At 45.0% G+C, this 27,406-nt stretch overlaps 18 non-coding genes across 18 annotated transcripts; all 18 read left to right on the top strand.

The window, feature by feature from the left end:
* Positions 1–182: 182 nt before the first annotated feature.
* Positions 183–254, top strand: TRNAM-CAU (transfer RNA methionine (anticodon CAU)). The gene has a single exon. It is a non-coding gene; the product is annotated as a tRNA-Met (tRNA).
* Positions 255–803: 549 nt separating this feature from the next.
* Positions 804–875, top strand: TRNAG-CCC (transfer RNA glycine (anticodon CCC)). Its single transcript has one exon. It is a non-coding gene; the product is annotated as a tRNA-Gly (tRNA).
* An 882-nt stretch (positions 876–1,757) lies between these two features.
* On the top strand, positions 1,758–1,829 carry TRNAM-CAU (transfer RNA methionine (anticodon CAU)). Its single transcript has one exon. It is a non-coding gene; the product is annotated as a tRNA-Met (tRNA).
* A 545-nt stretch (positions 1,830–2,374) lies between these two features.
* Positions 2,375–2,446, top strand: TRNAG-UCC (transfer RNA glycine (anticodon UCC)). Its single transcript has one exon. It is a non-coding gene; the product is annotated as a tRNA-Gly (tRNA).
* A 1,249-nt stretch (positions 2,447–3,695) lies between these two features.
* TRNAG-CCC (transfer RNA glycine (anticodon CCC)) lies at positions 3,696–3,767 on the top strand. Its single transcript has one exon. It is a non-coding gene; the product is annotated as a tRNA-Gly (tRNA).
* A 1,534-nt stretch (positions 3,768–5,301) lies between these two features.
* On the top strand, positions 5,302–5,373 carry TRNAM-CAU (transfer RNA methionine (anticodon CAU)). The gene has a single exon. It is a non-coding gene; the product is annotated as a tRNA-Met (tRNA).
* Positions 5,374–5,920: 547 nt separating this feature from the next.
* On the top strand, positions 5,921–5,992 carry TRNAG-UCC (transfer RNA glycine (anticodon UCC)). Its single transcript has one exon. It is a non-coding gene; the product is annotated as a tRNA-Gly (tRNA).
* Positions 5,993–8,290: 2,298 nt separating this feature from the next.
* TRNAM-CAU (transfer RNA methionine (anticodon CAU)) lies at positions 8,291–8,362 on the top strand. Its single transcript has one exon. It is a non-coding gene; the product is annotated as a tRNA-Met (tRNA).
* Positions 8,363–8,909: 547 nt separating this feature from the next.
* TRNAG-UCC (transfer RNA glycine (anticodon UCC)) lies at positions 8,910–8,981 on the top strand. Its single transcript has one exon. It is a non-coding gene; the product is annotated as a tRNA-Gly (tRNA).
* A 628-nt stretch (positions 8,982–9,609) lies between these two features.
* TRNAM-CAU (transfer RNA methionine (anticodon CAU)) lies at positions 9,610–9,681 on the top strand. The gene has a single exon. It is a non-coding gene; the product is annotated as a tRNA-Met (tRNA).
* Positions 9,682–10,228: 547 nt separating this feature from the next.
* On the top strand, positions 10,229–10,300 carry TRNAG-CCC (transfer RNA glycine (anticodon CCC)). The gene has a single exon. It is a non-coding gene; the product is annotated as a tRNA-Gly (tRNA).
* A 1,501-nt stretch (positions 10,301–11,801) lies between these two features.
* TRNAG-UCC (transfer RNA glycine (anticodon UCC)) lies at positions 11,802–11,873 on the top strand. Its single transcript has one exon. It is a non-coding gene; the product is annotated as a tRNA-Gly (tRNA).
* Positions 11,874–14,689: 2,816 nt separating this feature from the next.
* On the top strand, positions 14,690–14,761 carry TRNAG-UCC (transfer RNA glycine (anticodon UCC)). The gene has a single exon. It is a non-coding gene; the product is annotated as a tRNA-Gly (tRNA).
* Positions 14,762–15,389: 628 nt separating this feature from the next.
* Positions 15,390–15,461, top strand: TRNAM-CAU (transfer RNA methionine (anticodon CAU)). Its single transcript has one exon. It is a non-coding gene; the product is annotated as a tRNA-Met (tRNA).
* A 547-nt stretch (positions 15,462–16,008) lies between these two features.
* Positions 16,009–16,080, top strand: TRNAG-CCC (transfer RNA glycine (anticodon CCC)). Its single transcript has one exon. It is a non-coding gene; the product is annotated as a tRNA-Gly (tRNA).
* A 2,810-nt stretch (positions 16,081–18,890) lies between these two features.
* Positions 18,891–18,962, top strand: TRNAG-CCC (transfer RNA glycine (anticodon CCC)). Its single transcript has one exon. It is a non-coding gene; the product is annotated as a tRNA-Gly (tRNA).
* An 878-nt stretch (positions 18,963–19,840) lies between these two features.
* On the top strand, positions 19,841–19,912 carry TRNAM-CAU (transfer RNA methionine (anticodon CAU)). Its single transcript has one exon. It is a non-coding gene; the product is annotated as a tRNA-Met (tRNA).
* Positions 19,913–22,038: 2,126 nt separating this feature from the next.
* Positions 22,039–22,110, top strand: TRNAG-UCC (transfer RNA glycine (anticodon UCC)). The gene has a single exon. It is a non-coding gene; the product is annotated as a tRNA-Gly (tRNA).
* Positions 22,111–27,406: the final 5,296 nt, after the last annotated feature.

Here is a 27,406-nt window from a genome sequence, read left to right as displayed (position 1 = left end):
AGAAGGCAAGTTGAGAGGAATCCAAGAGGCAGATGTCCTTGGAAAGAGCCTCTGACTGCAGCAGGAAGGATGGATGCTTCAAATTTGCACAGTTTCCTACCCATCGTCCTCTCACGTCACGAACGCCCACGTCACTCCCCTGAATGCTCCTCATCTGCATAAAGAGAACACTCTGAAAAAGGAGCAGAGTGGCGCAGCGGAAGCGTGCTGGGCCCATAACCCAGAGGTCGATGGATCGAAACCATCCTCTGCTAATTTTGCTTGATTTTTCTTCCAAGGACCAAGCTGTCATTTCCACGCTGCCGGAAAGGAAAAGCGCAAGCTTGTGCCAGCTAAGTGATATAAGACTTCTCAACTACCTGTGTCTGCTGAAATACAAGAGAGGGAGTGTCAAAGGATCCACCCTGTACTTTGAAAGTAAAGACACACAATAATAAGCATACATGACTGGTGGGACCTTCAAACACTTTTCTGTGCAGGCTTTGAATTTCATGCTTCCCTTTTTGTTCTGCTCTTATCTATCTCCTGGGCATTTCATGGAATGTTCTCTCTTTCTCTTCCCTGCTTTGCTTCCCTTGCTGCCTCTATATGTTATATATATATTAATTGTACTGCTGCTTTCCATTCTTCTCTTCTGCACAGCTTTGTCCTTGGTTTTAATCCCCAGTTCCTTACCCTCTGCAAATAACGTTCTACTGCTTTTCATGTTGGTATCTAAACCAAATGCACCATTGAAGCTGGTGCAAGATAGTCATTGATCTCTGAGTCATAATATTTAGAACCGAGAGCGCAAATGTCAGAGGGCGTTGGTGGTATAGTGGTGAGCATAGCTGCTTCCCAAGCAGTTGACCCGGGTTCGATTCCCGGCCAACGCAATGCAAATACTTATATATTCTGCAAGCAGATATACTTTAATTCAACATTTCACAAAATGGAAATATCATGAACAGATTAATCAGCCATATATAAAGAAATAAACAAATACGTAGGCAAACCTCTCGATCGCCCCTTCTGTTACATTCATTGTCCTAATATATGATAAGTTTCATAAAGCAGAGTCACCACTCACATGTGCTGGTAATAAATATGTTACAGTGGGCAGACAATGAAAGGGCTGAGGCCCGACCAGACATTATAACTCTAGCATCTCTATGTTAGAAAGCATTTCTAGGCAATATCTAGCCTCTGAAAAAAATATACAAGATCCACCGATAAATCTGTCAAAAGTCCTTAACATTTTGTGCATACTTGTGCTCTCACCTGCATGTAGCGCCACCTTGTAGCTGTCGAAGGTAACTGCGGCTCACAAAATGTTTTATCAAAAGGCAAGTTGAGAGGAATCCAAGAGGCAGATGTCCATGGAAAGAGCGTCTCACTGCAGCAGGAAGGTTGGATGATTCAAATTTGCATAGTTTCCTGTCCAACGTCCACAACGCTCCCAAACGCTCAAAAGCCTCGCCCTCACCGGGTAGATCTCTGGCACCCAGGTAAAGCCAAATCCTGAGCATGCTAGCGCTAGTATCACAGAGAGAGATATAGAGGGTTCAAGAGCTGCTGTCTTGATAAAGGTTTGAAACGGCTAGTGCCTGAGAGTGTCTGACTTTCAGTTATGACTGATTGTGAGAGGGGAAGATGAAGTTTTTCTATACCCAGCATGCCTTGCGATATACTTAGGCAAATGAGGTGAGAGCCCGACCAATCACACACTACTCTGCTGAATGCTCCTCATCTGCATAAAGAGAACACTTTCCCAAAGCAGCAGAGTGGCGCAGCGGAAGCGTGCTGGGCCCATAACCCAGAGGTCGATGGATCGAAACCATCCTCTGCTAATTTTGCTTGATTTTTCTTCCAAGGACCAAGCTGTCATTTTAAGGCTGCCAGCAAGGAAAAGCGCAAGCTTGTGCCAGCTATGGTAGAAACGACTTCTGAACTATCTGTGTCTGCTGAAATACAAGAGAGGGATCGTCAAAGGATCCACCCTGTACCTTGAAAGTAAAGACACACAATAATAAGCATAAATGACTGGTGGGACCTTCAAACACTTTTCTGGGCATGCTTTGAATATCATTCTTCCCTTTTTGTTCTGCTCTTATCTATCTCCTGGGCATTTCCTGGAATGTTCTCTCTTTCTTTTCCCTGCTTTGCTTCCCATGCTGCCTCTATATGTTCATATCCATTATTTGTACTGCTGCTTACCATTCTTCTCTTCTTCACAGCTTTGTCCTTGGTTTCAATCCCAGTTCCTTACAATCTGCTAAAACCTTTCTACTGCTTCTCATGTTGGTATCTAAACCAAATGCACCATTGAAGCTGGTGCGATAGACATTGAACTCAGGGTCGTAATGTTTAGAACCGAGATTGCACAGATCAGAGGGGGTTGGTGGTATAGTGGTGAGCATAGCTGCCTTCCAAGCAGTTGACCCGGGTTCGATTCCCGGCCAACGCAGTACCAATTCTTATATATTCTGCAATCAGGATATATTTTAATGCAACATGTCACAAAATGGAAATATCATGAACAGATTAATCAGCCATTATATAAAAAATAAACAAATATGTAGGCAAGCATCTCGATCGCCCCTTCTGCTATACTCATTGTCCTACTATATGATAAGTTTCATAAAGCAGAGTCACCACTCACGTGAGCTAGTAATAAATATGTTACAGTGGGAAGACAATGAACGGGCTGAGGCCCGACCACACATTATAACTAAAGCATCTCTATGTTAAAAAGCATTCCTAGGTAATGTCTAGCCTCTGAAAAAAATATGTAAAATCCATCGATAAATCTGGCAAAAGTCCCCAATATTTTGGGCATACTTGTGCTCTCACCTGAATGTAGCGCCACCTTGTAGGCGCCGAAGGTAACTGCGGCTCACAAAATGTTTTATCAGAAGGCAAGTTGAGAGGAATCCAAGAGGCAGATGTCCTTGGAAAGAGCCTCTGACTGCAGCAGGAAGGATGGATGCTTCAAATTTGCACAGTTTCCTGCCCATCGTCCTCTCACGTCCCGAACGCCCACGTCACTCCCCTGAATGCTCCTCATCTGCATAAAGAGAACACTCTGAATAAGGAGCAGAGTGGCGCAGCGGAAGCGTGCTGGGCCCATAACCCAGAGGTTGATGGATCGAAAGCATCCTCTGCTAATTTTGCTTGATTTTTCTTCCAAGGACCAAGCTGTCATTTCCATGCTGCCGGAAAGGAAAAGCGCAAGCTTGTGCCAGCTAAGTGATATAAGACTTCTCAACTATCTGTGTCTGCTGAAATACAAGAGAGGGAGTGTCAAAGGATCCACCCTGTACTTTGAAAGTAAAGACACACAATAATAAGCATACATGACTGGTGGGACCTTCAAACACTTTTCTGTGCAGGCTTTGAATTTCATTCTTCCCTTTTTGTTCTGCTCTTATCTATCTCCTGGGCATTTCATGGAATGTTCTCTCTTTCTCTTCCCTGCTTTGCTTCCCTTGCTGCCTCTATATGTTATATATATATTAATTGTACTGCTGCTTTCCATTCTTCTCTTCTGCACAGCTTTGTCCTTGGTTTTAATCCCCAGTTCCTTACCCTCTGCAAATAACGTTCTACTGCTTTTCATGTTCGTATCTAAACCAAATGCACCATTGAAGCTGGTGCAAGATAGTCATTGATCTCTGAGTCATAATATTTAGAACCGAGAGTGCAAATGTCAGAGGGTGTTGGTGGTATAGTGGTGAGCATAGCTGCTTCCCAAGCAGTTGACCCGGGTTCGATTCCCGGCCAACGCAATGCAAATACTTATATATTCTGCAAGCAGGATATACTTTAATTCAACATTTCACAAAATGGAAATATCATGAACAGATTAATCAGCCATATATAAAGAAATAAACAAATACGTAGGCAAACCTCTCGATCGCCCCTTCTGCTACATTCATTGTCCTAATATATGATAAGTTTCATAAAGCAGAGTCACCACTCACATGTGCTGGTAATAAATATGTTACAGTGGGCAGACAATGAAAGGGCTGAGGCCCGACCAGACATTATAACTCTAGCATCTCTATGTTAGAAAGCATTCCTAGGTAATGTCTAGCCTCTGAAAAAAATATGTAAAATCCATCGATAAATCTGGCAAAAGTCCCCAATATTTTGGGCATACTTGTGCTCTCACCTGAATGTAGCGCCACCTTGTAGGCGCCGAAGGTAACTGCGGCTCACAAAATGTTTTATCAGAAGGCAAGTTGAGAGGAATCCAAGAGGCAGATGTCCTTGGAAAGAGCCTCTGACTGCAGCAGGAAGGATGGATGCTTCAAATTTGCACAGTTTCCTGCCCATCGTCCTCTCACGTCCCGAACGCCCACGTCACTCCCCTGAATGCTCCTCATCTGCATAAAGAGAACACTCTGAATAAGGAGCAGAGTGGCGCAGCGGAAGCGTGCTGGGCCCATAACCCAGAGGTCGATGGATCGAAAGCATCCTCTGCTAATTTTGCTTGATTTTTCTTCCAAGGACCAAGCTGTCATTTCCATGCTGCCGGAAAGGAAAAGCGCAAGCTTGTGCCAGCTAAGTGATATAAGACTTCTCAACTATCTGTGTCTGCTGAAATACAAGAGAGGGAGTGTCAAAGGATCCACCCTGTACTTTGAAAGTAAAGACACACAATAATAAGCATACATGACTGGTGGGACCTTCAAACACTTTTCTGTGCAGGCTTTGAATTTCAAGGCCTGCAGGCAATATCTAGCCTCTGAAAAAAATATACAAGATCCACCGATAAATCTGTCAAAAGTCCTTAACATTTTGTGCATACTTGTGCTCTCACCTGCATGTAGCGCCACCTTGTAGCTGTCGAAGGTAACTGCGGCTCACAAAATGTTTTATCAGAAGGCAAGTTGAGAGGAATCCAAGAGGCAGATGTCCATGGAAAGAGCCTCTCACTGCAGCAGGAAGGTTGGATGCTTCAAATTTGCATAGTTTCGTGTCCAACGTCCACAACGCTCCCAAACGCTCAAAAGCCTCGCCCTCACCGGGTAGATCTCTGGCTCCCAGGTAAAGCCAAATCCTGAGCATGCTAGCGCTAGTATCACAGAGAGAGATATAGAGGGTTCAAGAGCTGCTGTCTTGATAAAGGTTTGAAACGGCTAGTGCCTGAGAGTGTCTGACTTTCAGTTATGACTGATTGTGAGAGGGGAAGATGACGTTTTTCTATACCCAGCATGCCTTGCGATATACTTAGGCAAATGAGGTGAGAGCCCGACCAATCCCGCGCTACTCTGCTGAATGCTTCTCATCTGCATAAAGAGAACACTTTCATAAAGCAGCAGAGTGGCGCAGCGGAAGCGTGCTGGGCCCATAACCCAGAGGTCGATGGATCGAAACCATCCTCTGCTAATTTTGCTTGATTTTACTTGCAAGGACCAAGCTGTCATTTCCAGGCTGCCAGCAAGGAAAAGTGCAAGCTTGTGCCAGCTATGTTAGAAAAGACTTCTGAACTATCTGTGTCTGCTGAAATACTCGAGAGGGATCGTCAAAGGATCCACCCTGTACTTTGAAAGTAAAGACACACAATAATAAGCATAAATGACTGGTGGGACCTTCAAACACTTTTCTGGGCATGCTTTGAATTTCATTCTTCCCTTTTTGTTCTGCTCTTATCTATCTCCTGGGCATATCCTGGAATGTTCTCTCTTTCTTTTCCCTGCTTTGCTTCCCATGCTGCCTCTGTATGTTCACATCTATTATTTGTACTGCTGCTTACCATTCTTCTCTTCTTCACAGCTTTGTCCTTGGTTTCAATCCCAGTTCCTTACAATCTTCTAAAACCTTTCTACTGCTTTTCATGTTGGTATCTACACCAAATGCACCATTGAAGCTGGTGCAAGATAGACATTGAACTCAGGGTCGTAATATTTAGAACCGAGATTACACACATCAGAGTGCGTTGGTGGTATAGTGGTGAGCATAGCTGCCTTCCAAGCAGTTGACCCGGGTTCGATTCCCGGCCAACGCAGTACCAATTCTTATATATTCTGCAAGCAGGATATATTTTAATTCAACATGTCACAAAATGGAAATATCATGAACAGATTAATCAGCCATATATAAAAAATAAACAAATACGTAGGCAAACCTCTTGATCGCCCCTTCTGCTACATTCATTGTCCTAATATATGATAAGTTTCATAAAGCAGAGTCACCACTCACATGTGCTGGTAATAAATATGTTACAGTGGGCAGACAATGAAAGGGCTGAGGCCCGACCAGACATTATAACTCTAGCATCTCTATCTTAGAAAGCATTTCTAGGCAATATCTAGCCTCTGAAAAAAATATACAAGATCCACCCATAAATCTGTCAAAAGTCCCTAACATTTTGTGCATACTTGTGCTCTCACCTGAATGTAGCGCCACCTTGTAGCTGTCGAAGGTAACTGCGGCTCACAAAATGTTTTATCAGAAGGCAAGTTGAGAGGAATCCAAGAGGCAGATGTCCATGGAAAGAGCCTCTCACTGCAGCAGGAAGGTTGGATGCTTCAAATTTGCATAGTTTCCTGTCCAACGTCCACAACGCTCCCAAACGCTCAAAAGCCTCGCCCTCACCGGGTAGATCTCTGGCTCCCAGGTAAAGCCAAATCCTGAGCATGCTAGCGCCAGCAAGGAAAAGTGCAAGCTTGTGCCAGCTATGTTAGAAAAGACTTCTGAACTATCTGTGTCTGCTGAAATACTCGAGAGGGATCGTCAAAGGATCCACCCTGTACTTTGAAACTAAAGACACACAATAATAAGCATAAATGAATGGTGGGACCTTCAAACACTTTTATGGGCAGGCTTTGAATTTCATTCTTCCCTTTTTGTTCTGCTCTTATCTATCTCCTAGGCATTTCATGGAATGTTCTCTCTTTCTCTTCCCTGCGTTGCTTCCCTTGCTGCCTCTATATGTTATATATATTAATTGTACTGCGGCTTTCCATTCTTCTCTTCTGCACAGCTTTGTCCTTGGTTTTAATCCCCAGTTCCTTACCCTCTGCAAATAACGTTCTACTGCTTTGCATGTTGGTATCTAAACCAAATGCACCATTGAAGCTGGTGCAAGATAGTCTTTGATCTCTGAGTCATAATATTTAGAACCGAGAGCACACATGTCAGAGGGCGTTGGTGGTATAGTGGAGAGCATAGCTGCTTCCCAAGCAGTTGACCCGGGTTCAATTCCGAGTCAACGCAATGCAAATACTTATATATTCTGCAAGCAGGATATATTTTAATTCAACATGTCACAAAATGGAAATATCATGAACAGATTAATCAGCCATATATAAAAAATAAACAAATACGTAGGCAAACCTCTCTATCGCCCCTTCTGCTACATTCATTGTCCTAATATATGATAAGTTTCATAAAGCAGAGTCACCACTCACATGTGCTGGTAATAAATATGTTACAGTGGGCAGACAATGAAAGGGCTGAGGCCCGACCAGACATTATAACTCTAGAATCTCTATCTTAGAAAGCATTTCTAGGCAATATCTAGCCTCTGAAAAAAAGCTTGTGCCAGCTAAGTGATATAAGACTTCTCAACTATCTGTGTCTGCTGAAATACAAGAGAGGGAGTGTCAAAGGATCCACCCTGTACTTTGAAAGTAAAGACACACAATAATAAGCATACATGACTGGTGGGACCTTCAAACACTTTTCTGTGCAGGCTTTGAATTTCAAGGCCTGCAGGCAATATCTAGCCTCTGAAAAAAATATACAAGATCCACCCATAAATCTGTCAAAAGTCCCTAACATTTTGTGCATGCTTGTGCTCTCACCTGAATGTAGCGCCACCTTGTAGCTGTCGAAGGTAACTGCAGCTCACAAAATGTTTTATCAGAAGGCAAGTTGAGAGGAATCCAAGAGGCAGATGTCCATGGAAAGAGCCTCTCACTGCAGCAGGAAGGTTGGATGCTTCAAATTTGCATAGTTTCCTGTCCAACGTCCACAACGCTCCCAAACACTCAAAAGCCTCACCCTCACCGGGTAGATCTCTGGCTCCCAGGTAAAGCCAAATCCTGAGCATGCTAGCGCTAGTATCACAGAGAGAGATATAGAGGGTTCAAGAGCTGCTGTCTTGATAAAGGTTTGAAACGGCTAGTGCCTGAGAGTGTCTGACTTTCAGTTATGACTGATTGTGAGAGGGGAAGATGACGTTTTTCTATACCCAGCATGCCTTGCGATATACTTAGGCAAATGAGGTGAGAGCCCGACCAATCCCGCGCTACTCTGCTGAATGCTTCTCATCTGCATAAAGAGAACACTTTCCTAAAGCAGCAGAGTGGCGCAGCGGAAGCGTGCTGGGCCCATAACCCAGAGGTCGATGGATCGAAACCATCCTCTGCTAATTTTGCTTGATTTTACTTGCAAGGACCAAGCTGTCATTTCCAGGCTGCCAGCAAGGAAAAGTGCAAGCTTGTGCCAGCTATGTTAGAAAAGACTTCTGAACTATCTGTGTCTGCTGAAATACTCGAGAGGGATCGTCAAAGGATCCACCCTGTACTTTGAAAGTAAAGACACACAATAATAAGCATAAATGACTGGTGGGACCTTCAAACACTTTTCTGGGCATGCTTTGAATTTCATTCTTCCCTTTTTGTTCTGCTCTTATCTATCTCCTGGGCATATCCTGGAATGTTCTCTCTTTCTTTTCCCTGCTTTGCTTCCCATGCTGCCTCTGTATGTTCACATCTATTATTTGTACTGCTGCTTACCATTCTTCTCTCCTTCACAGCTTTGTCCTTGGTTTCAATCCCAGTTCCTTACAATCTTCTAAAACCTTTCTACTGCTTTTCATGTTGGTATCTACACCAAATGCACCATTGAAGCTGGTGCAAGATAGACATTGTACTCAGGGTCGTAATATTTAGAACCGAGATTACACACATCAGAGGGCGTTGGTGGTATAGTGGTGAGCATAGCTGCCTTCCAAGCAGTTGACCCGGGTTCGATTCCCGGCCAACGCAGTACCAATTCTTATATATTCTGCAAGCAGGATATATTTTAATGCAACATGTCACAAAATGGAAATATCATGAACAGATTAATCAGCCATTATATAAAAAATAAACAAATATGTAGGCAAGCATCTCGATCGCCCCTTCTGCTATACTCATTGTCCTACTATATGATAAGTTTCATAAAGCAGAGTCACCACTCACATGAGCTGGTAATAAATATGTTACAGTGGGAAGACAATGAAAGGGCTGAGGCTCGACCACACATTATAACTAAAGCATCTCTATGTTAAAAAGCATTTCTAGGTAATGTCTAGCCTCTGAAAAAAATATGTAAAATTCATCGATACATCTGGCAAAAGTCCCCAATATTTTGTGCATACTTGTGCTCTCACCTGAATGTAGCGCCACCTTGTAGATGTCGGAGGTAACTGCGGCTCACAAAATGTTTCATCAGAGGGCAAGTTGAAAGGAATCCAAGAGGCAGATGTCCATGGAAAGAGCCTCTGACTGCAGCAGGAAGGATGGATGCTTCAAATTTGCACAGTTTCCTGCCCATCGTCCTCTCACGTCCCGAATACCCACGCCACTCCCCGGAATGCTCCTCATCTGCATAAAGAGAACACTCTCAAAAAGGAGCAGAGTGGCGCAGCGGAAGCGTGCTGGGCCCATAACCCAGAGGTCGATGGATCGAAACCATCCTCTGCTAATTTTGCTTGATTTTTCTTCCAAGGACCAAGCTGTCATTTCCACGCTGCCAGAAAGGAAAAGCGCAAGCTTGTGCCAGCTATGTGATATAAGACTTCTCAACTATCTGTATCTGCTGAAATACAAGAGAGGGATTGTCAAAGGATCCACCCTGTACTTTGAAACTAAAGACACAAAATAATAAGCATAAATGAATGGTGGGACCTTCAAACACTTTTATGGGCAGGCTTTGAATTTCATTCTTCCCTTTTTGTTCTGCTCTTATCTATCTCCTGGGCATTTCATGGAATGTTCTATCTTTCTCTTCCCTGCGTTGCTTCCCTTGCTGCCTCTATATGTTATATATATTAATTGTACTGCGGCTTTCCATTCTTCTCTTCTGCACAGCTTTGTCCTTGGTTTTAATCCCCAGTTCCTTACCCTCTGCAAATAACGTTCTACTGCTTTGCATGTTGGTATCTAAACCAAATGCACCATTGAAGCTGGTGCAAGATAGTCTTTGATCTCTGAGTCATAATATTTAGAACCGAGAGTACACATGACAGAGGGCGTTGGTGGTATAGTGGAGAGCATAGCTGCTTCCCAAGCAGTTGACCCGGGTTCAATTCCCAGTCAACGCAATGCAAATACTTATATATTCTGCAAGCAGGATATATTTTAATTCAACATGTCACAAAATGGAAATATCATGAACAGATTAATCAGCCATATATAAAAAATAAACAAATACGTAGGCAAACCTCTTGATCGCCCCTTCTGCTACATTCATTGTCCTAATATATGATAAGTTTCATAAAGCAGAGTCACCACTCACATGTGCTGGTAATAAATATGTTACAGTGGGCAGACAATGAAAGGGCTGAGGCCCGACCAGACATTATAACTCTAGCATCTCTATCTTAGAAAGCATTTCTAGGCAATATCTAGCCTCTGAAAAAAATATACAAGATCCACCCATAAATCTGTCAAAAGTCCCTAACATTTTGTGCATACTTGTGCTCTCACCTGAATGTAGCGCCACCTTGTAGCTGTCGAAGGTAACTGCGGCTCACAAAATGTTTTATCAGAAGGCAAGTTGAGAGGAATCCAAGAGGCAGATGTCCATGGAAAGAGCCTCTCACTGCAGCAGGAAGGTTGGATGCTTCAAATTTGCATAGTTTCCTGTCCAACGTCCACAACGCTCCCAAACGCTCAAAAGCCTCGCCCTCACCGGGTAGATCTCTGGCTCCCAGGTAAAGCCAAATCCTGAGCATGCTAGCGCTAGTATCACAGAGAGAGATATAGAGGGTTCAAGAGCTGCTGTCTTGATAAAGGTTTGAAACGGCTAGTGCCTGAGAGTGTCTGACTTTCAGTTATGACTGATTGTGAGAGGGGAAGATGACGTTTTTCTATACCCAGCATGCCTTGCGATATACTTAGGCAAATGAGGTGAGAGCCCGACCAATCCCGCGCTACTCTGCTGAATGCTTTTCATCTGCATAAAGAGAACACTTTCCTAAAGCAGCAGAGTGGCACAGCGAAAGCGTGCTGGGCCCATAACCCAGAGGTCGATGGATCGAAACCATCCTCTGCTAATTTTGCTTGATTTTACTTGCAAGGACCAAGCTGTCATTTCCAGGCTGCCAGCAAGGAAAAGTGCAAGCTTGTGCCAGCTATGTTAGAAAAGACTTCTGAACTATCTGTGTCTGCTGAAATACTCGAGAGGGATCGTCAAAGGATCCACCCTGTACTTTGAAAGTAAAGACACACAATAATAAGCATAAATGACTGGTGGGACCTTCAAACACTTTTCTGGGCATGCTTTGAATTTCATTCTTCCCTTTTTGTTCTCCTCTTATCTATCTCCTGGGCATATCCTGGAATGTTCACTCTTTCTTTTCCCTGCTTTGCTTCCCATGCTGCCTCTGTATGTTCACATCTATTATTTGTACTGCTGCTTACCATTCTTCTCTTCTTCACAGCTTTGTCCTTGGTTTCAATCCCAGTTCCTTACAATCTTCTAAAACCTTTCTACTGCTTTTCATGTTGGTATCTACACCAAATGCACCATTGAAGCTGGTGCAAGATAGACATTGTACTCAGGGTCGTAATATTTAGAACCGAGATTACACACATCAGAGGGCGTTGGTGGTATAGTGGTGAGCATAGCTGCCTTCCAAGCAGTTGACCCGGGTTCGATTCCCGGCCAACGCAGTACCAATGCTTATATATTCTGCAAGCAGGATATATTTTAATGCAACATGTCACAAAATGGAAATATCATGAACAGATTAATCAGCCATTATATAAAAAATAAACAAATATGTAGGCAAGCATCTCGATCGCCCCTTCTGCTATACTCATTGTCCTACTATATGATAAGTTTCATAAAGCAGAGTCACCACTCACATGAGCTGGTAATAAATATGTTACAGTGGGAAGACAATAAAAGGGCTGAGGCTCGACCACACATTATAACTAAAGCATCTCTATGTTAAAAAGCATTTCTAGGTAATGTCTAGCCTCTGAAAAAAATATGTAAAATTCATCGATACATCTGGCAAAAGTCCCCAATATTTTGTGCATACTTGTGCTCTCACCTGAATGTAGCGCCACCTTGTAGATTTCGGAGATAACTGCGGCTCACAAAATGTTTCATCAGAGGGCAAGTTGAAAGGAATCCAAGAGGCAGATGTCCATGGAAAGAGCCTCTGACTGCAGCAGGAAGGATGGATGCTTCAAATTTGCACAGTTTCCTGCCCATCGTCCTCTCACGTCCCGAATGCCCACGCCACTCCCCGGAATGCTCCTCATCTGCATAAAGAGAACACTCTCAAAAAGGAGCTGAGTGGCGCAGCGGAAGCGTGCTGGGCCCATAACCCAGAGGTCGATGGATCGAAACCATCCTCTGCTAATTTTGCTTGATTTTTCTTCCAAGGACCAAGCTGTCATTTCCACGCTGCCAGAAAGGAAAAGCGCAAGCTTGTGCCAGCTATGTGATATAAGACTTCTCAACTATCTCTGTCTGCTGAAATACAAGAGAGGGATTGTCAAAGGATCCACCCTGTACTTTGAAACTAAAGACACAAAATAATAAGCATAAATGAATGGTGGGACCTTCAAACACTTTTATGGGCAGGCTTTTAATTTCATTCTTCCCTTTTTGTTCTGCTCTTATCTATCTCCTGGGCATTTCATGGAATGTTCTCTCTTTCTCTTCCCTGCGTTGCTTCCCTTGCTGCCTCTATATGTTATATATATTAATTGTACTGCGGCTTTCCATTCTTCTCTTCTGCACAGCATTGTCCTTGGTTTTAATCCCCAGTTCCTTACCCTCTGCAAATAACGTTCTACTGCTTTGCATGTTGGTATCTAAACCAAATGCACCATTGAAGCTGGTGCAAGATAGTCTTTGATCTCTGAGTCATAATATTTAGAACCGAGAGTACACATGTCAGAGGGCGTTGGTGGTATAGTGGAGAGCATAGCTGCTTCCCAAGCAGTTGACCCGGGTTTGATTCCCAGCCAACGCAATGCAAATACTTATATATTCTGCAAGCAGGATATATTTTAATTCAACATGTCACAAAATGGAAATATCATGAACAGATTAATCAGCCATATATAAAAAATAAACAAATACGTAGGCAAACCTCTCGATCGCCCCTTCTGCTACATTCATTGTCCTAATATATGATAAGTTTCATAAAGCAGAGTCACCACTCACATGTGCTGGTAATAAATATGTTACAGTGGGCAGACAATGAAAGGGCTGAGGCCCGACCAGACATTATAACTCTAGCATCTCTATCTTAGAAAGCATTTCTAGGCAATATCTAGCCTCTGAAAAAAATATACAAGATCCACCCATAAATCTGTCAAAAGTCCCTAACATTTTGTGCATACTTGTGCTCTCACCTGAATGTAGCGCCACCTTGTAGCTGTCGAAGGTAACTGCGGCTCACAAAATGTTTTATCAGAAGGCAAGTTGAGAGGAATCCAAGAGGCAGATGTCCATGGAAAGAGCCTCTCACTGCAGCAGGAAGGTTGGATGCTTCAAATTTGCATAGTTTCCTGTCCAACGTCCACAACGCTCCCAAACGCTCAAAAGCCTCTCACCGGGTAGATCTCTGGCACCCAGGTAAAGCCAAATCCTGAGCATTCTAGCGCTAGTATCACAGAGAGAGATATAGAGGGTTCAAGAGCTGCTGTCTTGATAAAGGTTTGAAACGGCTAGTGCCTGAGAGTGTCTGACTTTCAGTTATGACTGATTGTGAAAGGGGAAGATGACGTTTTTCTATACCCAGCATGCCTTGCGATATACTTAGGCAAATGAGGTGAGAGCCCGACCAATCCCGCGCTACTCTGCTGAATGCTTCTCATCTGCATAAAGAGAACACTTTCCTAAAGCAGCAGAGTGGCGCAGCGGAAGCGTGCTGGGCCCATAACCCAGAGGTCGATGGATCGAAACCATCCTCTTCTAATTTTGCTTGATTTTTCTTCCAAAGACCAAGCTGTCATTTCCAGGCTGCCAGCAAGGAAAAGTGCAAGCTTGTGCCAGCTATGTTAGAAAAGACTTCTGAATTATCTGTGTCTGCTGAAATACTCGAGAGGGATCGTCAAAGGATCCACCCTGTACTTTGAAAGTAAAGACACACAATAATAAGCATAAATGACTGGTGGGACCTTCAAACACTTTTCTGGGCATGCTTTGAATTTCATTCTTCCCTTTTTGTTCTGCTCTTATCTATCTCCTGGGCATATCCTTGAATGTTCACTCTTTCTTTTCCCTGCTTTGCTTCCCATGCTGCCTCTGTATGTTCACATCTATTATTTGTACTGCTGCTTACCATTCTTCTCTTCTTCACAGCTTTGTCCTTGGTTTCAATCCCAGTTCCTTACAATCTTCTAAAACCTTTCTACTGCTTTTCATGTTGGTATCTACACCAAATGCACCATTGCAGCTGGTGCAAGATAGACATTGTACTCAGGGTCGTAATATTTAGAACCGAGATTACACACATCAGAGGGCGTTGGTGGTATAGTGGTGAGCATACCTGCCTTCCAAGCAGTTGACCCGGGTTCGATTCCCGGCCAACGCAGTACCAATTCTTATATATTCTGCAAGCAGGATATATTTTAATGCAACATGTCACAAAATGGAAATATCATGAACAGATTAATCAGCCATTATATAAAAAATAAACAAATATGTAGGCAAGCATCTCGATCGCCCCTTCTGCTATACTCATTGTCCTACTATATGATAAGTTTCATAAAGCAGAGTCACCACTCACATGAGCTGGTAATAAATATGTTACAGTGGGAAGACAATGAAAGGGCTGAGGCTCGACCACACATTATAACTAAAGCATCTCTATGTTAAAAAGCATTTCTAGGTAATGTCTAGCCTCTGAAAAAAATATGTAAAATTCATCGATACATCTGGCAAAAGTCCCCAATATTTTGTGCATACTTGTGCTCTCACCTGAATGTAGCGCCACCTTGTAGATGTCGGAGGTAACTGCGGCTCACAAAATGTTTCATCAGAGGGCAAGTTGAAAGGAATCCAAGAGGCAGATGTCCATGGAAAGAGCCTCTGACTGCAGCAGGAAGGATGGATGCTTCAAATTTGCACAGTTTCCTGCCCATCGTCCTCTCACGTCCCGAATGCCCACGCCACTCCCCGGAATGCTCCTCATCTGCATAAAGAGAACACTCTCAAAAAGGAGCAGAGTGGCGCAGCGGAAGCGTGCTGGGCCCATAACCCAGAGGTCGATGGATCGAAACCATCCTCTGCTAATTTTGCTTGATTTTTCTTCCAAGGACCAAGCTGTTATTTCCACGCTGCCAGAAAGGAAAAGCGCAAGCTTGTGCCAGCTATGTGATATAAGACTTCTCAACTATCTCTGTCTGCTGAAATACAAGAGAGGGATTGTCAAAGGATCCACCCTGTACTTTGAAACTAAAGACACAAAATAATAAGCATAAATGAATGGTGGGACCTTCAAACACTTTTATGGGCAGGCTTTGAATTTCATTCTTCCCTTTTTGTTCTGCTCTTATCTATCTCCTGGGCATTTCATGGAATGTTCTCTCTTTCTCTTCCCTGCGTTGCTTCCCTTGCTGCCTCTATATGTTATATATATTAATTGTACTGCGGCTTTCCATTCTTCTCTTCTGCACAGCTTTGTCCTTGGTTTTAATCCCCAGTTCCTTACCCTCTGCAAATAACGTTCTACTGCTTTGCATGTTGGTATCTAAACCAAATGCACCATTGAAGCTGGTGCAAGAAAGTCTTTGATCTCTGAGTCATAATATTTAGAACCGAGAGTACACATTTCAGGGGGCGTTGGTGGTATAATGGAGAGCATAGCTGCTTCCCAAGCAGTTGACCCGGGTTCGATTCCCGGCCAAAGCAATGCAAATACTTATATATTCTGCAAGCAGGATATATTTTAATTCAACATGTCACAAAATGGAAATATCATGAACAGATTAATCAGCCATATATAAAAAATAAACAAATACGTAGGCAAACCTCTCGATCGCCCCTTCTGCTACATTCATTGTCCTAATATATGATAAGTTTCATAAAGCAGAGTCACCACTCACATGTGCTGGTAATAAATATGTTACAGTGGGCAGACAATGAAAGGGCTGAGGCCCGACCAGACATTATAACTCTAGCATCTCTATCTTAGAAAGCATTTCTAGGCAATATCTAGCCTCTGAAAAAAACTATACAAGATCCACCCATAAATCTGTCAAAAGTCCCTAACATTTTGTGCATACTTGTGCTCTCACCTGAATGTAGCGCCACCTTGTAGCTGTCGAAGGTAACTGCGGCTCACAAAATGTTTTATCAGAAGGCAAGTTGAGAGGAATCCAAGAGGCAGATGTCCATGGAAAGAGCCTCTCACTGCAGCAGGAAGGTTGGATGCTTCAAATTTGCATAGTTTCCTGTCCAACGTCCACAACGCTCCCAAACGCTCAAAAGCCTCACACCGGGTAGATCTCTGGCACCCAGGTAAAGCCAAATCCTGAGCATGCTAGCGCTAGTATCACAGAAAGAGATATAGAGGGTTCAAGAGCTGCTGTCTTGATAAAGGTTTGAAACGGCTAGTGCCTGAGAGTGTCTGACTTTCAGTTATGACTGATTGTGAGAGGGGAAGATGACGTTTTTCTATACCCAGCATGCCTTGCGATATACTTAGGCAAATGAGGTGAGAGCCCGACCAATCCCGCGCTACTCTGCTGAATGCTTCTCATCTGCATAAAGAGAACACTTTCCTAAAGCAGCAGAGTGGCGCAGCGGAAGCGTGCTGGGCCCAGAGGTCGATGGATCGAAACCATCCTCTGCTAATTTTGCTTGATTTTACTTGCAAGGACCAAGCTGTCATTTCCAGGCTGCCAGCAAGGAAAAGTGCAAGCTTGTGCCAGCTATGTTAGAAAAGACTTCTGAACTATCTGTGTCTGCTGAAATACTCGAGAGGGATCGTCAAAGGATCCACCCTGTACTTTGAAAGTAAAGACACACAATAATAAGCATAAATGACTGGTGGGACCTTCAAACACTTTTCTGGGCATGCTTTGAATTTCATTATTCCCTTTTTGTTCTGCTCTTATCTATCTCCTGGGCATATCCTGGAATGTTCACTCTTTCTTTTACCTGCTTTGCTTCCCATGCTGCCTCTGTATGTTCACATCTATTATTTGTACTGCTGCTTACCATTCTTCTCTTCTTCACAGCTTTGTCCTTGGTTTCAATCCCAGTTCCTTACAATCTGCTAAAACCTTTCTACTGCTTTTCATGTTGGTATCTACACCAAATGCACCATTGAAGCTGGTGCAAGATAGACATTGAACTCAGGGTCGTAATGTTTAGAACCGAGATTACACACATCAGAGGGCGTTGGTGGTATAGTGGTGAGCATAGCTGCCTTCCAAGCATGTGACCCGGGTTCGATTCCCGGCCAACGCAGTACCAATTCTTATATATTCTGCAAGCAGGATATATTTTAATGCAACATGTCACAAAATGGAAATATCATGAACAGATTAATCAGCCATTATATAAAAAATAAACAAATATGTAGGCAAGCATCTCGATCGCCCCTTCTGCTATACTCATTGTCCTACTATATGATAAGTTTCATAAAGCAGAGTCACCACTCACATGAGCTGGTAATAAATATGTTACAGTGGGAAGACAATGAAAGGGCTGAGGCTCGACCACACATTATAACTAAAGCATCTCTCTGTTAAAAAGCATTTCTAGGTAATGTCTAGCCTCTGAAAAAAATATGTAAAATTCATCGATACATCTGGCAAAAGTCCCCAATATTTTGTGCGTACTTGTGCTCTCACCTGAATGTAGCGCCACCTTGTAGATGTCGGAGGTAACTGCGGCTCACAAAATGTTTCATCAGAGGGCAAGTTGAAAGGAATCCAAGAGGCAGATGTCCATGGAAAAAGCCTCTGACTGCAGCAGGAAGAATGGATGCTTCAAATTTGCACAGTTTCCTGCCCATCGTCCTCTCAAATCCCGAACACCCACGCCACTCCCCTGAATGCTCCTCATCTGCATAAAGAGAACACTCTCAAAAAGGAGCAAAGTGGCGCAGCGGAAGCGTGCTGGGCCCATAACCCAGAGGTCGATGGATCGAAACCATTCTCTGCTAATTTTGCTTGATTTTTCTTCCAAGGACCAAGCTATCATTTCCACGCTGCCAGAAAGGAAAAGCGCAAGCTTGTGCCAGCTATGTGATATAAGACTTCTCAACTATCTGTGTCTGCTGAAATACAAGAGAGGGATTGTCAAAGGATCCACCCTGTACTTTGAAACTAAAGACACAAAATAATAAGCATAAATGAATGGTGGGACCTTCAAACACTTTTATGGGCAGGCTTTGAATTTCATTCTTCCCTTTTTGTTCTGCTCTTATCTATCTCCTGGGCATTTCATGGAATGTTCTCTCTTTCTCTTCCCTGCGTTGCTTCCCTTGCTGCCTCTATATGTTATATATATTAATTGTACTGCGGCTTTCCATTCTTCTCTTCTGCACAGCTTTGTCCTTGGTTTTAATCCCCAGTTCCTTACCCTCTGCAAATAACGTTCTACTGCTTTGCATGTTGGTATCTAAACCAAATGCACCATTGAAGCTGGTGCAAGATAGTCTTTGATCTCTGAGTCATAATATTTAGAACCGAGAGCACACATGTCAGAGGGTGTTGGTGGTATAGTGGAGAGCATAGCTGCTTCCCAAGCAGTTGACCCGGGTTCGATTCCCGGCCAACGCAATGCAAATACTTATATATTCTGCAAGCAGGATATATTTTAATTCAACATGTCACAAAATGGAAATATCATGAACAGATTAATCAGCCATATATAAAAAATAAACAAATACGTAGGCAAACCTCTTGATCGCCCCTTCTGCTACATTCATTGTCCTAATATATGATAAGTTTCATAAAGCAGAGTCACCACTCACATGTGCTGGTAATAAATATGTTACAGTGGGCAGACAATGAAAGGGCTGAGGCCCGACCAGACATTATAACTCTAGCATCTCTATCTTAGAAAGCATTTCTAGGCAATATCTAGCCACTGAAAAAAATATACAAGATCCACCCATAAATCTGTCAAAAGTCCCTAACATTTTGTGCATACTTGTGCTCTCACCTGAATGTAGCGCCACCTTGTAGCTGTCGAAGGTAACTGCGGCTCACAAAATGTTTTATCAGAAGGCAAGTTGAGAGGAATCCAAGAGGCAGATGTCCATGGAAAGAGCCTCTCACTGTAGCAGGAAGGTTGGATGCTTCAAATTTGCATAGTTTCCTGTCCAACGTCCACAACGCTCCCAAACGCTCAAAAGCCTCACACCGGGTAGATCTCTGGCACCCAGGTAAAGCCAAATCCTGAGCATGCTAGCGCTAGTGTCACAGAGAGAGATATAGAGGGTTCAAAAGCTGCTGTCTTGATAAAGGTTTGAAACGGCTAGTGCCTGAGAGTGTCTGACTTTCAGTTATGACTGATTGTGAGAGGGGAAGATGACGTTTTTCTATACCCAGCATGCCTTGCGATATACTTAGGCAAATGAGGTCAGAGCCCGACCAATCCCGCGCTACTCTGCTGAATGCTTCTCATCTGCATAAAGAGAACACTTTCCTAAAGCAGCAGAGTGGCGCAGCGGAAGCGTGCTGGGCCCATAACCCAGAGGTCGATGGATCGAAACCATCCTCTGCTAATTTTGCTTGATTTTACTTGCAAGGACCAAGCTGTCATTTCCAGGCTGCCAGCAAGGAAAAGTGCAAGCTTGTGCCAGCTATGTTAGAAAAGACTTCTGAACTATCTGTGTCTGCTGAAATACTCGAGAGAGATCGTCAAAGGATCCACCCTGTACTTTGAAAGTAAAGACACACAATAATAAGCATAAATGACTGGTGGGACCTTCAAACACTTTTCTGGGCATGCTTTGAATTTCATTCTTCCCTTTTTGTTCTGCTCTTATCTATCTCCTGGGCATATCCTGGAATGTTCACTCTTTCTTTTCCCTGCTTTGCTTCCCATGCTGCCTCTATATGTTCACATCTATTATTTGTACTGCTGCTTACCATTCTTCTCTTCTTCACAGCTTTGTCCTTGGTTCCAATCCCAGTTCCTTACAATCTGCTAAAACCTTTCTACTGCTTTTCATGTTGGTATCTACACCAAATGCACCATTGAAGCTGGTGCAAGATAGACATTGAACTCAGGGTCGTAATATTTAGAACCGAGATGACACACATCAGAGGGCGTTGGTGGTATAGTGGTGAGCATAGCTGCCTTCCAAGAAGTTGACCCTGGTTCGATTCCCGGCCAACGCAGTACCAATTCTTATATATTCTGCAAGCAGGATATATTTTAATGCAACATGTCACAAAATGGAAATATCATGAACAGATTAATCAGCCATTATATAAAAAATAAACAAATATGTAGGCAAGCATCTCGATCGCCCCTTCTGCTATTCTCATTGTCCTACTATATGATAAGTTTCATAAAGCAGAGTCACCACTCACATGAGCTGGTAATAAATATGTTACAGTGGGAAGACAATGAAAGGGCTGAGGCTCGACCACACATTATAACTAAAGCATCTCTCTGTTAAAAAGCATTTCTAGGTAATGTCTAGCCTCTGAAAAAAATATGTAAAATTCATCGATACATCTGGCAAAAGTCCCCAATATTTTGTGCGTACTTGTGCTCTCACCTGAATGTAGCGCCACCTTGTAGATGTCGGAGGTAACTGCGGCTCACAAAATGTTTCATCAGAGGGCAAGTTGAAAGGAATCCAAGAGGCAGATGTCCATGGAAAGAGCCTCTGACTGCAGCAGGAAGGTTGGATGCTTCAAATTTGCATAGTTTCCTGTCCAACGTCCACAACGCTCCCAAACGCTCAAAAGCCTCACACCGGGCAAGCCCTCACCGGGTAGATCTCTGGCACCCAGGTAAAGCCAAATCCTGAGCATGCTAGCGCTAGTATCACAGAGAGAGATATAGAGGGTTCAAGAGCTGCTGTCTTGATAAAGGTTTGAAACGGCTAGTGCCTGAGAGTGTCTGACTTTCAGTTATGACTGATTGTGAGAGGGGAAGATGACGTTTTTCTATACCCAGCATGCCTTGCGATATACTTAGGCAAATGAGGTGAGAGCCCGACCAATCCCGCGCTACTCTGCTGAATGCTTCTCATCTGCATAAAGAGAACACTTTCCTAAAGCAGCAGAGTGGTGCAGCGGAAGCGTGCTGGGCCCATAACCCAGAGGTCGATGGATCGAAACCATCCTCTGCTAATTTTGCTTGATTTTACTTGCAAGGACCAAGCTGTCATTTCCAGGCTGCCAGCAAGGAAAAGTGCAAGCTTGTGCCAGCTATGTTAGAAAAGACTTCTGAACTATCTGTGTCTGCTGAAATACTCGAGAGGGATCGTCAAAGGATCCACCCTGTACTTTGAAAGTAAAGACACACAATAATAAGCATAAATGACTGGTGGGACCTTCAAACACTTTTCTGGGCATGCTTTGAATTTCATTCTTCCCTTTTTGTTCTGCTCTTATCTATCTCCTGGGCATTTCCTGGAATGTTCACTCTTTCTTTTCCCTGCTTTGCTTCCCATGCTGCCTCTGTATGTTCACATCTATTATTTGTACTGCTGCTTTCCATTCTTCTCTTCTGCACAGCTTTGTCTTGGTTTCAATCCCAGTTCCTTACAATCTGCTAAAACCCTTCTACTCCTTTTCATGTTTTACACCAAATGCACCATTGAAGCTGGTGCAAGATAGACATTGAACTCAGGTTCGTAAAATTTAGAACCGAGATTACACACATCAGAGGGCGTTGGTGGTATAGTGGTGAGCATAGCTGCCTTCCAAGCAGTTGACCCGGGTTCGATTCCCAGCCAACGCAGTACCAATTCTTATATATTCTGCAAGCAGGATATATTTTAATGCAACATGTCACAAAATGGAAATATCATGAACAGATTAATCAGCCATTATATAAAAAATAAACAAATATGTAGGCAAGCATCTCGATCGCCCCTTCTGCTATACTCATTGTCCTACTATATGATAAGTTTCATAAAGCAGAGTCACCACTCACATGAGCTGGTAATAAATATGTTACAGTGGGAAGACAATGAAAGGGCTGAGGCTCGACCACACATTATAACTAAAGCATCTCTATGTTAAAAAGCATTTCTAGGTAATGTCTAGCCTCTGAAAAAAATATGTAAAATTCATCGATACATCTGGCAAAAGTCCCCAATATTTTGTGCATACTTGTGCTCTCACCTGAATGTAGCGCCACCTTGTAGATGTCGGAGGTAACTGAGGCTCACAAAATGTTTCATCAGAGGGCAAGTTGAAAGGAATCCAAGAGGCAGATGTCCATGGAAAGAGCCTCTGACTGCAGCAGGAAGGATGGATGCTTCAAATTTGCACAGTTTCCTGCCCATCGTCCTCTCACGTCCCGAACGCCCACGCCACTCCCCTGAATGCTCCTCATCTGCATAAAGAGAACACTCTCAAAAAGGAGCAGAGTGGGGGAGGAGCTTGGCGGGCATCCGAGATGGCCGCTTGAGCACAGCGCTCTCCGGACCCTCGCCGCTCCCGACATTTTATCCTGGCTGAATCCTGATTTCTTGCAAGAATTCGTGTAGGGGACGTTTGGCTGATTACCCTAGCACTTTTCAGAAATCGATTTGGATCTCGTATTCCTGGGATATGGTGCTCTGAACTTTTGGGCTCCGCCCTTGAGGTGCGCCCGGGACGGGGTGCGGTACTGTAGCCGTCCTGCAATTGAACAACAACGGCAGGAGATCTGGCCTTGTGGGTCCCCCCTTCCTAAGTTTCGGTTTCGATTCCGTTCCGACTTGGGCCACGGCTGTGGATGTCGTGTTGCGACTGAGACTTGGAGGCAGATCGGCTGTTGGGCTTTCATGTGACCTATTTGCTGGTTTGGCGACCTCTACCCGAGTTGTGCCCCCTTTTTCTGTACTTTTGATCCTGTACTTTGGGTGTCGGGCCCGTCGGACCTGGTGGCTTGTCCTGTGACGCATCTTCAAAATGGCGGGCAGAGGGGACAGAGAGACGCGCAAGACGAAAACACCTCTGCGCGGAACTCCAGTTCAATCAAATGTCATGGACCGTTATACCCATTCTAAGGGGTCCCCCGGAGCTGCCCTGCCTGGTTCTAGTATTGCGTCTGAACGAATTTTGGAAGAGTCGGCGGAGCCCTCCTTACAGGATATCATGGGCGCCATCTCGGGTGTGAGGGAATCCATCGGCCTACAGTACGAGGCCTTGGCCCACAAACTTGACACCGTGGCTATCGAGGTGAATCTGATTCGTGCTGACCTCGGCAAGACGAATGAGAGGGTACAATCACTGGATATTAAATCCTCTAGCCTTACGAATGACGTCTCGGAGCTCCAAACAGAGATTGGAAATCTCCGTCGGGGGAACGACTTCATGACCCGTCGCCTGGAGGACTTTGAAAATAGGGCGCGTCGCTGCAATGTTCGCCTGGTTGGTGTACCGGAAAACCCTGAACCCCACTCGGTGGATCTCCTGGTTGAGGATCTGGTCTTGAACCATTTGGCCCCTTCTGGTCTCACAAAATTTTTCACGGTGGAACGTGCACATCGTGTTCCAGGGGGCAAAGTCAAGCCGGGAGCCCCGCCGAGACCCATTGTAGCGAAGCTTTTTCATTATAGAGACCGGGACGCTATCCTGCAGGCCTCGCGGGCGAAGGGCCCGGTGGCCTTTGAGAATGCTACGGTGAACTTTTACCCGGACTTTTCCCAACAGGTTCAGAGACAACGTATGGAGTTTCGTGGTGCCAAGAAACGTCTCCGGGATCGGGGCCTACGTTACGCCATGCTCTTTCCCACTAGACTCCGGGTTGAATACAATGAACGTACCCTTTTCTTTGATCGGCCAGATGCTGTTAATGACTGGCTGGACTCATTGCCTGACTGTCCTCCTGAGACAGACTCCGCCGCTCACCCGGGCGGTGCCGAAGGTGGTGTGGAGATCTAACTGTTCGGCTCTTATGTCTTATTTTGAATACATTCTCAGGAGTGTTGGCCGGCGTCCCTCTACATTGTGATCATTCTGTCTTTTCGTTTGTTTTTTTTTTTGTTCTTGCTGAGGTCGGGGGGTGGATGGAACGGAGACCTTTCCTCCTCCGGGGTCTTTGTGTAGAATAGGGGTTTTTGGGCGACAGGCACACTGCAGGTTGGGGTGGCTCTTTAGCTTTTTGCAGGGGTGCAGGGTGGGGGGTGTTTCTCTTCAGTTTGGGGGAGGGGGGTTGGGAAGTTTTTTCTTTTCTGTGTGTTGTTTTCAAGGCGAGTTGCTCCTGTGTTTGCTGCTGTTCCTGATGTCTAGCTCATGGACGAGGGGTCTTGGCTCGGGTGGTTGGGATGGGGGGTAGAGGGTTGAAATTTCTTTCCTGGAACGTTAATGGCCTGGGAGATCGTATTAAGCGCAGTGTGGTCTTAAACTGTATACGACGTTTGTCACCGGACATTGTTTTCATGCAAGAAACCCATTTGATTGGTAATGTTTGTTATGCGATGAATAGATGGGGCTACCGCCTTGTGGCGCACTCAGGATTTACCTCCGGATCTAGGGGTGTGGGTATTCTTGTTCGAACCTCCCTCCCCCTGGCTATCGATGAGGTGATTCATGATGACCGTGGGAGATATACTGTCCTGGTGGGTAGATATGAAGGCCGCACCCTATCTCTCTTCAATGTTTATGTTCCCCCGGGTTTGCAGGCCTCTACTTTTACTGACTTGGGCCGTGTTCTGTTGGATCTCCCTGATAGCACTCTCTTTCTTGCCGGTGATTTTAATTCGGTGCTTTCCGGCCTTCACGATCGCCATCCCCCTAGAGATACCCCGCAGGCTCAGCAGTGGTTGGGTGGGTTTTTAGATACCTTTGGCCTTGTGGACTGCTGGCGACTGTTGCATCCTACTCAGCTCCAATACACCTTTCATTCTGGGGCCCATGGCAGTCTGTCCCGGCTGGATTATTTCCTGATGCCCGCAGCCCAATCATCGGCGGTTCGTGAGATTTTACACTTGCCGAGGGGTATTTCTGATCACTCGCCGCTCTGGCTCCGTTTCGAGGTTGGGGTAGAGGCGGCGGGCCGAGTGGCTCCCATTAACCCTTGGTATCTTTCCTCCCCTGAGACTCGTACCCTCTTGCTCAAGTCCATGGATGCATATTTCCTGGAAAATGAGGGGTCGGTCTCTTCGGCTGTGTCCCTGTGGGAAGCTTTTAAAACTGTGATTCGTGGACAGGCCCTTTCCTTGATTGTTGAAGCTAAGAGGGCAGGGAGGAAGGAGGTGGTGGACCTTGAGGGGGAGATCTCTGCTTTGGAGGACGAGTTGGAATCTGGTGTCACGCCTGCCAAACTCCATGCCCTGGGTCTAAAACAGTTTGCATATAAATCTCTGGTCACTGACGCTGCAAAGGTGATGTTTCGTGAGCAGCAGGGCAGATTGTACGATGTGGGTGACAAGGCGGGCAAACTCCTAGCGTGGTTGGACAAGAAAGAAAGAGTTAATCGTGTGGTGCCCGTGATTCAGTCTGCGAGTGGTGAGAATGTGATTGATCCGACCGCCATTGTTGATCGTTTTGCAGAATATTTCCGTGTGGTATATGCTCCCGTGTCTGTGAGGGATGTTGCCGACTCCCGCCTTCTTCTGCGTGATATCACTTTGCCCTGTATCACCGACTTGGACCGTATTGCTTTGGACTCCCCTTTTACGAATGATGAGATAGCTAATGCAGTTCGATCGCTCCGTTCGGGCAAAGCACTGGGCCCGAACGGTTTGCCTATTGAGTTGTACAAATTATGCCCCGATAAGGTGGCGCCGCATCTCCGCGCCATGTTTCTAGAATCTCGTGAGCGGAACATGCTTCCCTATGATCAGCGTCTGGCGACAATCGTCGTCATTCCCAAAGAGGGTAAACCGCGTGACCTCTGTTCCTCGTATAGGCCCATATCCCTATTAAATGTTGAACCTAAGGTGTTGGCTAAACTTTTGGCGACCCGTCTCCTTTCGGTTCTTGGGGAGTTGGTCCATCCGGATCAGTCTGGCTTTATCCCGCATCGCAACACTGCTCTGAATTTACGTCGCCTCCACGGCGCGCTGGCGAGGGCGGGGCTTTTGACTGAACCGGCCATTTTGGCGTCCCTGGATGCCTCTATGGCCTTTGATACTGTGGAGTGGCCCTATTTATGGGCGACACTTGAGAAATTTGGATTCGGGTGCGAGTTTATTAGCTGGGTTAGACTGTTGTACGCGGAACCTCTGGCGCAAGTTGTAGTGAACGGTAGAGTGTCGACCCCCTTCTCCTTGGGCAGGGGTACCCGTCAGGGTTGCCCCTTGTCCCCTCTGTTGTTCGCGCTCGCTCTTGAACCGTTGGCGGCCTGGCTCCGTTGGGAACCGTCCCTTAAAGGTATTCGATGGGCCCCGGACTTCGAAGACCGCGTCTCGCTTTATGCGGACGACATCCTCTTGTATCTTACTTCCCCTCGCAAGTCTTTATCTGTTTTATTTGACGTTCTTGCGTCCTTTGGTGCTAACTCAGGCCTCGTCATCAACTGGTCTAAATCCTGTGTATACGTTTTATCTGGTATCTTGCCTCCGTTGCCGAGTAGACTTCCTCTTCAGGTGGTCCGGGATGGTTTCAAATACTTGGGGGTTTTCGTTACCTTGGATCCGTCCCTTCGTTTTGATCGTAATCTCCTTCCCCCGTTGCTTAGGCTCCGTTTGGACGTTGCCCGCTGGCGCAAACTTCCCCTGTCTCCACTGGGTCGGGCGGCCCTGTTTAAGATGATGTCACTACCGCGGTTTCTCTACGCTCTCCAGAATTATTATGATCCTATCCCCAAGACCTATTTTCGGGAGATTGAGAGCCTTCAGAGGCAACTTATTTGGGATGGGCGACCGCGCATTGCTCTCGCGAAACTTTCTATCCCGTGGTACGATGGGGGCATGGCGCTCCCCGATATTAAGAGATACTACTGGGCTTCCCATCTGTCCGCTATTAATCACGCTATGTTCTCTCCGGGTCGTAATCCGGCGTTTGAGATGGATAAACTTCAGCTTCCGGGAGGTGACTTTAATAGAGTACTCTATTCTCGCTCCGCTGGGCGCCATCTTGTGGGACCTACTTTGACTGCT

Source organism: Lissotriton helveticus, chromosome 11 (genome assembly GCF_964261635.1).
Source record: "Lissotriton helveticus chromosome 11, aLisHel1.1, whole genome shotgun sequence".
Lineage (NCBI taxonomy): Eukaryota > Metazoa > Chordata > Amphibia > Caudata > Salamandridae > Lissotriton > Lissotriton helveticus.
This window is presented reverse-complemented; position numbering and strand designations above follow the sequence as displayed.